The sequence below is a fragment of the Micropterus dolomieu genome, linkage group LG19 (assembly GCF_021292245.1).
Source record: "Micropterus dolomieu isolate WLL.071019.BEF.003 ecotype Adirondacks linkage group LG19, ASM2129224v1, whole genome shotgun sequence".
Taxonomy (NCBI): Eukaryota; Metazoa; Chordata; class Actinopteri; order Centrarchiformes; family Centrarchidae; genus Micropterus; species Micropterus dolomieu.
The window spans coordinates 32512241-32521049 of NC_060168.1; the positions used below are offsets into that span (position 1 = coordinate 32512241).

General features: G+C 41.1%; 1 long non-coding RNA gene across 1 annotated transcript; it reads right to left on the minus strand.

Moving 5' to 3' along the window:
- Positions 1-451: 451 nt before the first annotated feature.
- Positions 452-3483, minus strand: LOC123958067. The gene is made up of 3 exons (XR_006821993.1): positions 3252-3483; positions 1851-1916; positions 452-1001 (listed from the first exon to the last, which is right to left on the minus strand). It is a non-coding gene; the product is annotated as an uncharacterized LOC123958067 (long non-coding RNA).
- Positions 3484-8809: the final 5326 nt, after the last annotated feature.

Genomic DNA, 8809 nt, shown 5'->3' on the forward strand with positions numbered 1-8809 from the left:
GTGTAGTCTCAAAGCTAATGTGTACTGTTGAGTTTGTGTTTGGGAGTGTGGAGCATGTCGTGACTTTGCATCTGTGCACGAGCAACCCTGTAAATGTTTGTTTCTTCATAATCACAGTTGCCACTGATGACATAATGCTCAAAGGCTATCACAGGAAGTGCAGCTCTTACCTTTCACACATCGCAGAGTGAGATGCACTACACTAGCATTGCAATATCAGTAGGTAAACCTGAGGTCTAATTTGGTCATTTAACCCTTATCCCCCTCATCCAGGTTTAATGCTGTGGCATATCGTTTGAACTGCAATTAGTCCAAGTCCAAGTACTGTACTTAACACACAGACATCAGATTGATATCATGTTCTCATTTCACGCTTGGAAAGTGTATTTCCCAAAATGTTGAATTATTCCTTTAAGACTACTACACACTGACATTAAGCTGAACATGAGGTTGTTCCGTTTTTTAATATGACTATGTATTTACCGTGACAACAAATATATCAACGATACAAAACACAACCAAATCATGTCTAGAATTTAAAATAATTTAAATTAATATCAGTCACATTCAGAGTTAATACGTAAAGTTTTGCTCATTATGAACTATAACTTTATGAACTAAATATTCAGCTCTGGGTCATTATGGTCTTCATGACTGTTTAACTTGGGCTCTGAGCTTCCTATGATAAATTTCTCTCTGTGGAGGAGCCAGCGGCTGGCACCACAAGTCCATCTATTTCTTCTGGAGAAGGTTTTTTAGCTTCCTCCATCTCTGCTGCTGTTAATTCCTGAGATCTGTCCTTTTCTCTGACATTTGCACAAATGCTAAAGGGCCCCGGCTGTTTGCATTCCTTCATGATGGAGGACGAGGAGTCTGGCTCGGTGGCAGCCGCAGAGAGCTCGACATATGAATTCAGCCCGGTTCCCCTCCACATCCACAAGGCCCAGGGATGAAATCCATCTCTCTGTGATGAGACAATGATTTGCTGAGCTCCATTGTGGCTGTAGAGAGGCAGCAGAGGAGCAAATTTGCATGTAAATGCATGAGGAAATGATTCTGCAGCAACAGCGAGGCGTCGTGCCCCTTCTTTACCTCCTGATGTGTTTGCTCTGGCGCCACAAAACACACCGAACTGCAGCAACACACACACACACACACACACACACACATACTCAGAAGAAAACGCATTTACATATTAGATTTCAATTCCACCTCAGGTGATGCTCACAGGGCTCTGACCACACCACAGTGGACAAAAAAAAAACAGATGGGACAAATATGATCCTGTTGATGGAGAAGTGAAGGAAAATAAGAGCAAGCCAAAGGGGAAAAACAGTCAAAGACAAAAAGTCATCAAACATATAAAGTTGGATGGGTTTTTCTGTAAATCATGTGTCTTTCATCTACCTTTCTGAAGAACCTGAAATGTTCTTGGGATCTACATCCATATTTTAAGCTGAGTGAATGATAATGACCGCACCTGATGTTGGAGGACATCAGTGATTATCAATTGTTAGCACTAAAGAAACTTAAGCTCTCATTAGCCTTTTCTGTTGTCAATATTGGTAACTGCCCTCACATGTGCATTAGTATCCCGGTTTTTTAAATGCATCCTGTTTTTGATCATATTCGGGATATAGTGTTCACCTGGAGCATGGAAAACCTGGTTATTAAAATTCCTGTATGATCATACCAGTATGCAGGTTCCTGATCATCCAGGGGGAAATTTACATATCACAGCAGCGGTACACAAATGAACCCGACGAAGTACATCCATGAGATTCATTTACAACCTTTTAGCTGTATTCTTTGCTGTCTAAAAACTATCATTATCCATTCTCTGTAATTACCATAGCTTACCACTTGACCGGCCTCAGTGTGTCAAGATGCTTTCCCAGGAGCCCAATGGTGTTGAGCTATTGGGAAATTACATTTGTTAGGCATTTAAAAACAGAAACATTACAGATCAACCCTCACTGTCTAGAAATATGGAGTGAACCACAAAACATAAACATAAAAACCACATTGACATGTTTGTGTAGAGATTGCATGTTCTAACTATGTTTCTGAGGCTTTGGTTTCTTATCACAGTCCAGTGACATGCAGGTTATGTTAATTGGACTGGATTGCACTGGGTTTGCCTGCTGCACGCCCACTCTGTAAACTAGGGAATAGCAAATGAATTATTATTATTATAGTCTCACTCACACACAGGCTATTGTTTGTGAATGCTATGAGACCTTGCACAACTGACATAAATACAGATTTGGCAAGCATGGGACACATATTTCATCATTTATCAGTATCAGATAATGTATTTCATATGGTAATTTATATAATTTATAATAGATTATCAGTGTGTTTTCTTGCCAGATTCACTAACAAGACAAAAAAATACAACAGATGCTGAAACTTTTGCTGCAGGCAGTGCTTTGCGGCGCTTCCTCCTCCCGTGTGTCCACAGCGTTAGAAGGTTGAAGAATCTTCAATCACTGCCTTCCGCCATGTTTTCAATGACCCAAAAGAAACTTATGTAGCATGCTGCGCCTGCGTCTGGGAGGCTGTGGAACACTTTGGTTGAAGCTGGACAGTATTTACCAGTTTTAATGATAATTCAACTTTGAAAGTAGCATTAAACCGGTAATTATTTTATCCTGGGATAAATGTCAGCATCATCATTTTGATATTTCAGCAAATGGACAGTAACAACATGTTTACTTCCTAGAGGGCCGAAGCCCTCTAGGGGCCAATGATATTGATCCTGTTGTTATAATAGAGCCACAAAGTCTGTAGAGCGGAGGTCGGGGTGGGTGGATCAACAAAATGTCAGATTTTGACACCACTGGGAGAGCTTTTAATTCCCTGTTACATACTGACAAATTTTGCTTCTTTTAACCACGACCATGACTGTTCCCCAACTTTAACCATGCGGTTATTATTTTAACCAGAATGATGAAGCCCCCCTGACCTTAGAACAGAAATTCATTAAACTAAAATCACACTCTTTTCCCAACTGTAACAAGGTTTATCTTGTGCCTAAACCTAACCAAACATTTACCAGCGGTGTAAGATCAGAACTGTTTTATTTTTGTGACAGTTTTTGAAGGTCCTAGCAAGTGATGTGATCAGGCAGTTAGTGCTCCTCCCTACCATTGTAAGCTCGGATAGGCTTTAGCTCTGTGTGACCCTGAACAGGATAAGCGGATATACATCATGGATGGAAGGACTCTGAAGTGCTGGTTTTACTTCACCTCTCTTTAAGATGAAACTGTTGATCCCAGTGGAACTAGAGCTTTCTTTCTGCTGCTGGGGCAGAGGAAACTGTGATGGAGCAAAAGCAAAAATGAAAAGACACTTAAAAGAATCCGTAAAGACCTTCTCGGAGGATAGTTATCCAAAGTTGGGAGACGCCAGTGAAATTCCTTACAGAAAATACAAACAGGATTGATAGTGACACCATGTCTGACTTTCTTGTTTAACTGTTTTTCCTTCCCTTTATTCTCTTCTCTTCCTATCTCTGGCTTTTCCACTTTTTCCCCCTGTTTTGGTAATTTACTCCTCCTCTGATCTGTTTCACCTGTCCCTCGTTATCCTCTATAGTGTCTATATTTAGGTCAGTGAGATTCCCCTTGTTTTTTGTCAGTCTCCTCAAGCGTACCTGCCTGTCTCCTGAGTTTCCCCGTGTTTTGTTTCTCTCTATCAAAGCTTGGACTTCTGTTGTATTTTTGGATTTCGCCTGTGTCATATACCTGGGTTTTGGATTTATGGTGGATTGTAGATTTTGGTATTTGGTTTCTTTATGGACTGGCTATAAGTTCTTTCGTTCACATTGCTCCGGCTGAGTGTCTTTGTTTGGGTAACAATCCCTTGTTCTCCTAAAGACGGGGTGGTGATGGCGCGGTGGATAAGACGCATGTCTTTGCTGTGGGAGAACATGGTTCAATTCCCACTGCAACACATCCACCTTGAGCAAGGATACACGTAACTTGTAGTTGCTCCACAGGCGTGCAACGCTTTGGATACTAGCGTCAGCTAAATGAGTAATTAAAATCAATGATGAATTAATGAATCAAAAAATAAAATCATCAAATATTAGGAGATGGCAATATTCCTTTTTTTAAAAATACCTAAAAGCATGTTCAATGCTTCAATAAAAGTGCTTAGAAACAAGACATAAGTGCTAGCAAGGTTTGTTGAGATGTAGTCAAATTTGAATCTTTAACCTGTGGCAGAAGATGGGCAGTAACTCTGCTGTCCTGACGTCAGTGAGTTAAATCATAATTATGTGAAATGGTGTCCCATGTCATACATTCACATAATTTTGGTAAGTGTATTAGTCTCAGCTGAAGGACTGTCAAAATACAGATTATTGTGTGAGGATCTTTATTGGTAATTTATAGTGACCAGAACTTCATGTAATATGAAAAGGAAAAGGTATCTAGCTATCCAGCATTAATCAGAGACTATAAATGAGCACGACCACACTCCTCCACATCATACAGACTCTGCTGTGAACTTATATCCAACAGAGAGAGCAAACCTCCTCTTTTGTCTCCCTCCAGCAGGAATAAATGGCGTGCTCACCTCTCCGAGCAGCTGAGAAGGTCAGGGAGTTTGACAGGCCTCCGTTAAAGCCCCTGTGTCAATGTTTAATTACACCACAATTACACGCATCAGGCCAAACAGCTCCATCAAGGACTGCTCCGTGATAATCAATGCTTTCAACCAGTCATACGCTCGTTCTCTGCAAGCTCTGGGGTTACGCCGTTATTAACAGACAAGAAGAAGAAAACAGCAGGGGAGAAAAACATGGTGGCATCTGAGAGGAGGGTAAAGAAGACAGCAGGAAGAGAAAATCCTTTGACATGTCCCTAAAATGTCTCAGAGCGCCTCAGTGTTGGTAATTACCCTCATTTTCCATATTCATTTCTGTATTAATTCACCTTAATGCCAAAATATTACAGCCCTAATCTTCTGCAAATACCTACCTGTCATGGCAGTCCTGCGTGTGATTATGACAAGGGGAGATGGGGAGGAGGCAAAAACACAGCTGCCATGTTGATTAAGGAAGCCGAGGCTAAGAGGAGGCGGGAGGCCGTGGTGAAGCCCGGCACAGGCGCCAATCCTCTAAAGGAGGATTCCTGTAAAACCCCCCTAAATGTTCATCTGACAGATGTGAGACACAAGACGTTTCCACGTTCGCACATGGCTTCTCGGGAGAAGTGTTTCACTGTGATCGACGTTTTGGAGGAGGTTTGTCGTTCCAGCGATGAAGAAAAAGTCCAGAAGGACGACCACAGCGCTTGAGAGGTCAACAGTGAGCGTGTCGTCTTTAACGCAGAAGAGTTCTTTGAGGAAGGAGTCGGTCCTGCTTCAGATCGGTTAGTACCTAAATCGCTTTGCTTGTAGATAGACATGTAAAGTTGTACTGTTAAAAGCCTGTAAAGGAATCGATAATGGTTACGCACCACCATTCTCTGTGTGTGTGGTAGCCACATCCACCTCTGTTCTCTGGGATATTCACTAAAACTTAAATATCACGTCGATTAGAAAACTAGATGCCTAAAATTATTGTCATTTCCTTTTTATCATTGAGAGCTCTACTTCTTCCATCACCTCCCCCCACTGAGGAGGCATCCCTGGGACCATTACAGCTCTGCCATCTAGTTTTGTTCATTTGTATGAAAATGTCTGTTTACTTTCATACAAATGTCTATTTTACTTTTCTGAAGACCCGTATCATCATGTGGTTACTAAGTGCCATTTTGGAGTCTCCAAATGGCCAATTTGGTGTCTGTCTGGACATATTCTGCATTGTTTTTCTAAGGCTGCTCAATTTTTAATGTTTTCTTCAACAGACTGTTAACAGTATTTGTCCACCCGTGTGGCTTCGTTGTGGTGAGGAAAACAGTTTTACTTTGCCAAGTTTGTGCCTCAGTAAGTTTGGTTCAGAATCAATTCAAATAAATGAGACTTTTTTGATTGTAAACTGTTACCTTCATAGGAGACCTAGGTCATAACTGTAATCCAAAGGGATCAAGAAGAATAACCATTTTACTTTTTACTCTTTTGTGCAATATAGTATACTGGGCATCATATTTTTACACTGGCATTTTGCACTTAATGCTTACCTGCACAGCAAGTTTCATCTTCATATTTTTATCTGTACTTATATTAATACTTATCTAATGATCTATTGTTATTCTGCTTTTACTGATGCTGCTGGTAACTGAGAGCTACCAAACTATTTTTTCCGCTGTATGCTTATAATGACAAATAAAGATTCTTGATTTGAGTATGTTAATTTCTGTCTTGCAAACAAAAAAAAGGGGTGCTTGTTATAATAATAATTAGAGCTGTGTTTGACAAATTAAAATGTCTGACGTGAGAAAGGAGTTTTGTATCTGAAATTGGACAAAATGAAATAGTTTCCTTTTCCTGCGAACAGAATGAAACGCACAACATGTACTCTGTGTGTGTAATGAATACATTTGTCTTAAAGAAAACAGCAGATGCAGTTAACAAATCCTGTTTACCACCATTTTTTTTCTTTCATATTTCCAGGAAGCTGCCGGAGCTGCTGTCTGACAACAGGAAGACGATCCTATTGCTGTGCGGCGGTTGTTTTGACCCTGAGCTCTGTGTAAAAGCAAACCTCGGCCCTCTGTATAGAACTTCCCCACACAGTGCTGGTGAAATATAAAAAGTTCAACAGCCACAGCGCTCTGGCATTAACAGTGTTAAATAAATCCAGGTCATCAGAGAGCTGAGAGCAAAATGAGAGTGAAATCGCAGCAGGTGAGGAGCTCCGACCCTGCCTATGTGTGCTCCTTCTATCAGGTGATGGATCGATCTGATTGATGAGACAGGATGCCATGTGATGGGGCCAAACCGCCGCCTGATTAACCAGCAGAATGGAGGACGGCCAATCCCGGCGCTCCTCTCCAGTAGCAGTTAAAGGCCTCTTATGGATTTTCCCGGTGCGTCGTTACTCTTCAATCACTGAACTACTTCATCAAGAGGCATCAATCAGCGTGCAGCAGAGCGGCCAGTAATTACAGAGGCTGCTTCCAGCCGCTGATTTCTCCCGGGGTGATGGCGGTGAGGTTGTCAGCGCTTCGGTCGCCAAACCCCGGCCAGTGATGGTTTGATCCACTCAGAGTTGGCAGCACCTTAAAGTGGCAGCACACTTCAGCCGCTGCCGTGAGCCAGGTGGAATTTATTATTATAAATTTTACTGAACATGGTGGAAGGACGACCAGCTTCTGAGAGGAAATAACTGACATCAGCCTGAGTTAAAACACAACGTGAATAAAACAAAGTCTGATGGGTCAAAAAACGAGCAGTGAGACCATCAGTCAGGTTGGAAACAAACCAACAGTTGGTTTATACTGTATTATCTAAGTCACTTTATTCTAGGGTCAAACTGAAAGTAAACGCAGCAGTACTAATCTGGTACACACTAGTAAGTACAACAGGTCAAAGTGGAAGCAGGAATTCAGGCTTATGGCTTGCATCTCCCTGCTCTCCCAAACCAGATCTCTAACCTCTTCAACTCTCCCTCTCTCGGCCAAATACGCAGAGTGTGGGAATAAGGGAAAACAACATTTGACATCTCACACAAAGCTCATCCAACTCAGCAACATCTGGTCGAAGACCCGCCTGCCTGAACACTACACTCTTCATGGCTTACTGAAAACACCATGATGCCAGCTAACCAGCCTGATGGACCCAAGCCTGCACGTCGCCTTGCAATAATTACCATATGTAGTCCAAGGTCCTCTTACCAGACATAATCTAAATACTTTTTTAGGCAGTAGCATCAGTCACAAATATTCCTGTTATCATGGAATCTGGCTATGTCGTGTATTTTCTGTATTTCAATGTATTTACCATTTTAGAACCAACTCAGAATATGAGAGCAGACAGTAGATCCAGTCATTGATCACTCTCTTGCTCTTTCATCTGAAAGTGTCTTTACTAAACACGCCAACATGATAATTTGATTGTTTATTATTAGACATGGTTATTATGTCAGTTTCGGATATTATGAATCACACTTTACCTCTACTGTGATCATCATCACGCATACATATTGTAAATAACATATATCTGAGAGAAAAAACTCCCTGAAGTTCCCAAGTACTAGAAGAGCGACTTACTGTCTGGAAATATAATTCATATATTACATTGTAATATATCTTTTTTTTCTTTATTTAATTTCTCCCAACTCTCTTCATAGTGTGGCAAACCAAAACCTGACTAAACCTATATTTATCCATTCTTCATTCTCTCCAACATTTATCACTCCAACTTCAGGAAGAAGCCTCCACCTGTTCTTCTTGCTGTTATTAATGGCCATGATGTTGAAGCTGTTGAGTATATGCAAACTATTATTGATAACAAATTAACCTTTGAACATAATACGTTTGCTCTTTGTGCAAAGGCCCATCAGCGTATGTTGGAAGCTAGAGGGGGTTTTAATGTCGACACCACTTTTATGAAAATGTTTTATTCTTGTTTAATTGAGTCGGTTCTCACCTTCTCTTTTACCTGCTGGCTTGGGTCACAGAAACGGGTTGGAAGGAATTGTTAGACTGGGCAATAACTGAACCAGGGAAAAAGGTCCAGTCAGTCAGATTCAGGTTGCTCCCATCTGGTCATAAATATAACCTTCCAAGGTACAGGACCAATAGATTTAAAAACCCATTTGTCCCTGCTGCTGTCAGCCTTCTGAACAGCACTGACTAATTTCTGTGTATATTGCGTGTGAATGTTTACGTGTTGTTTAACGTGCTGATTGTTCTGC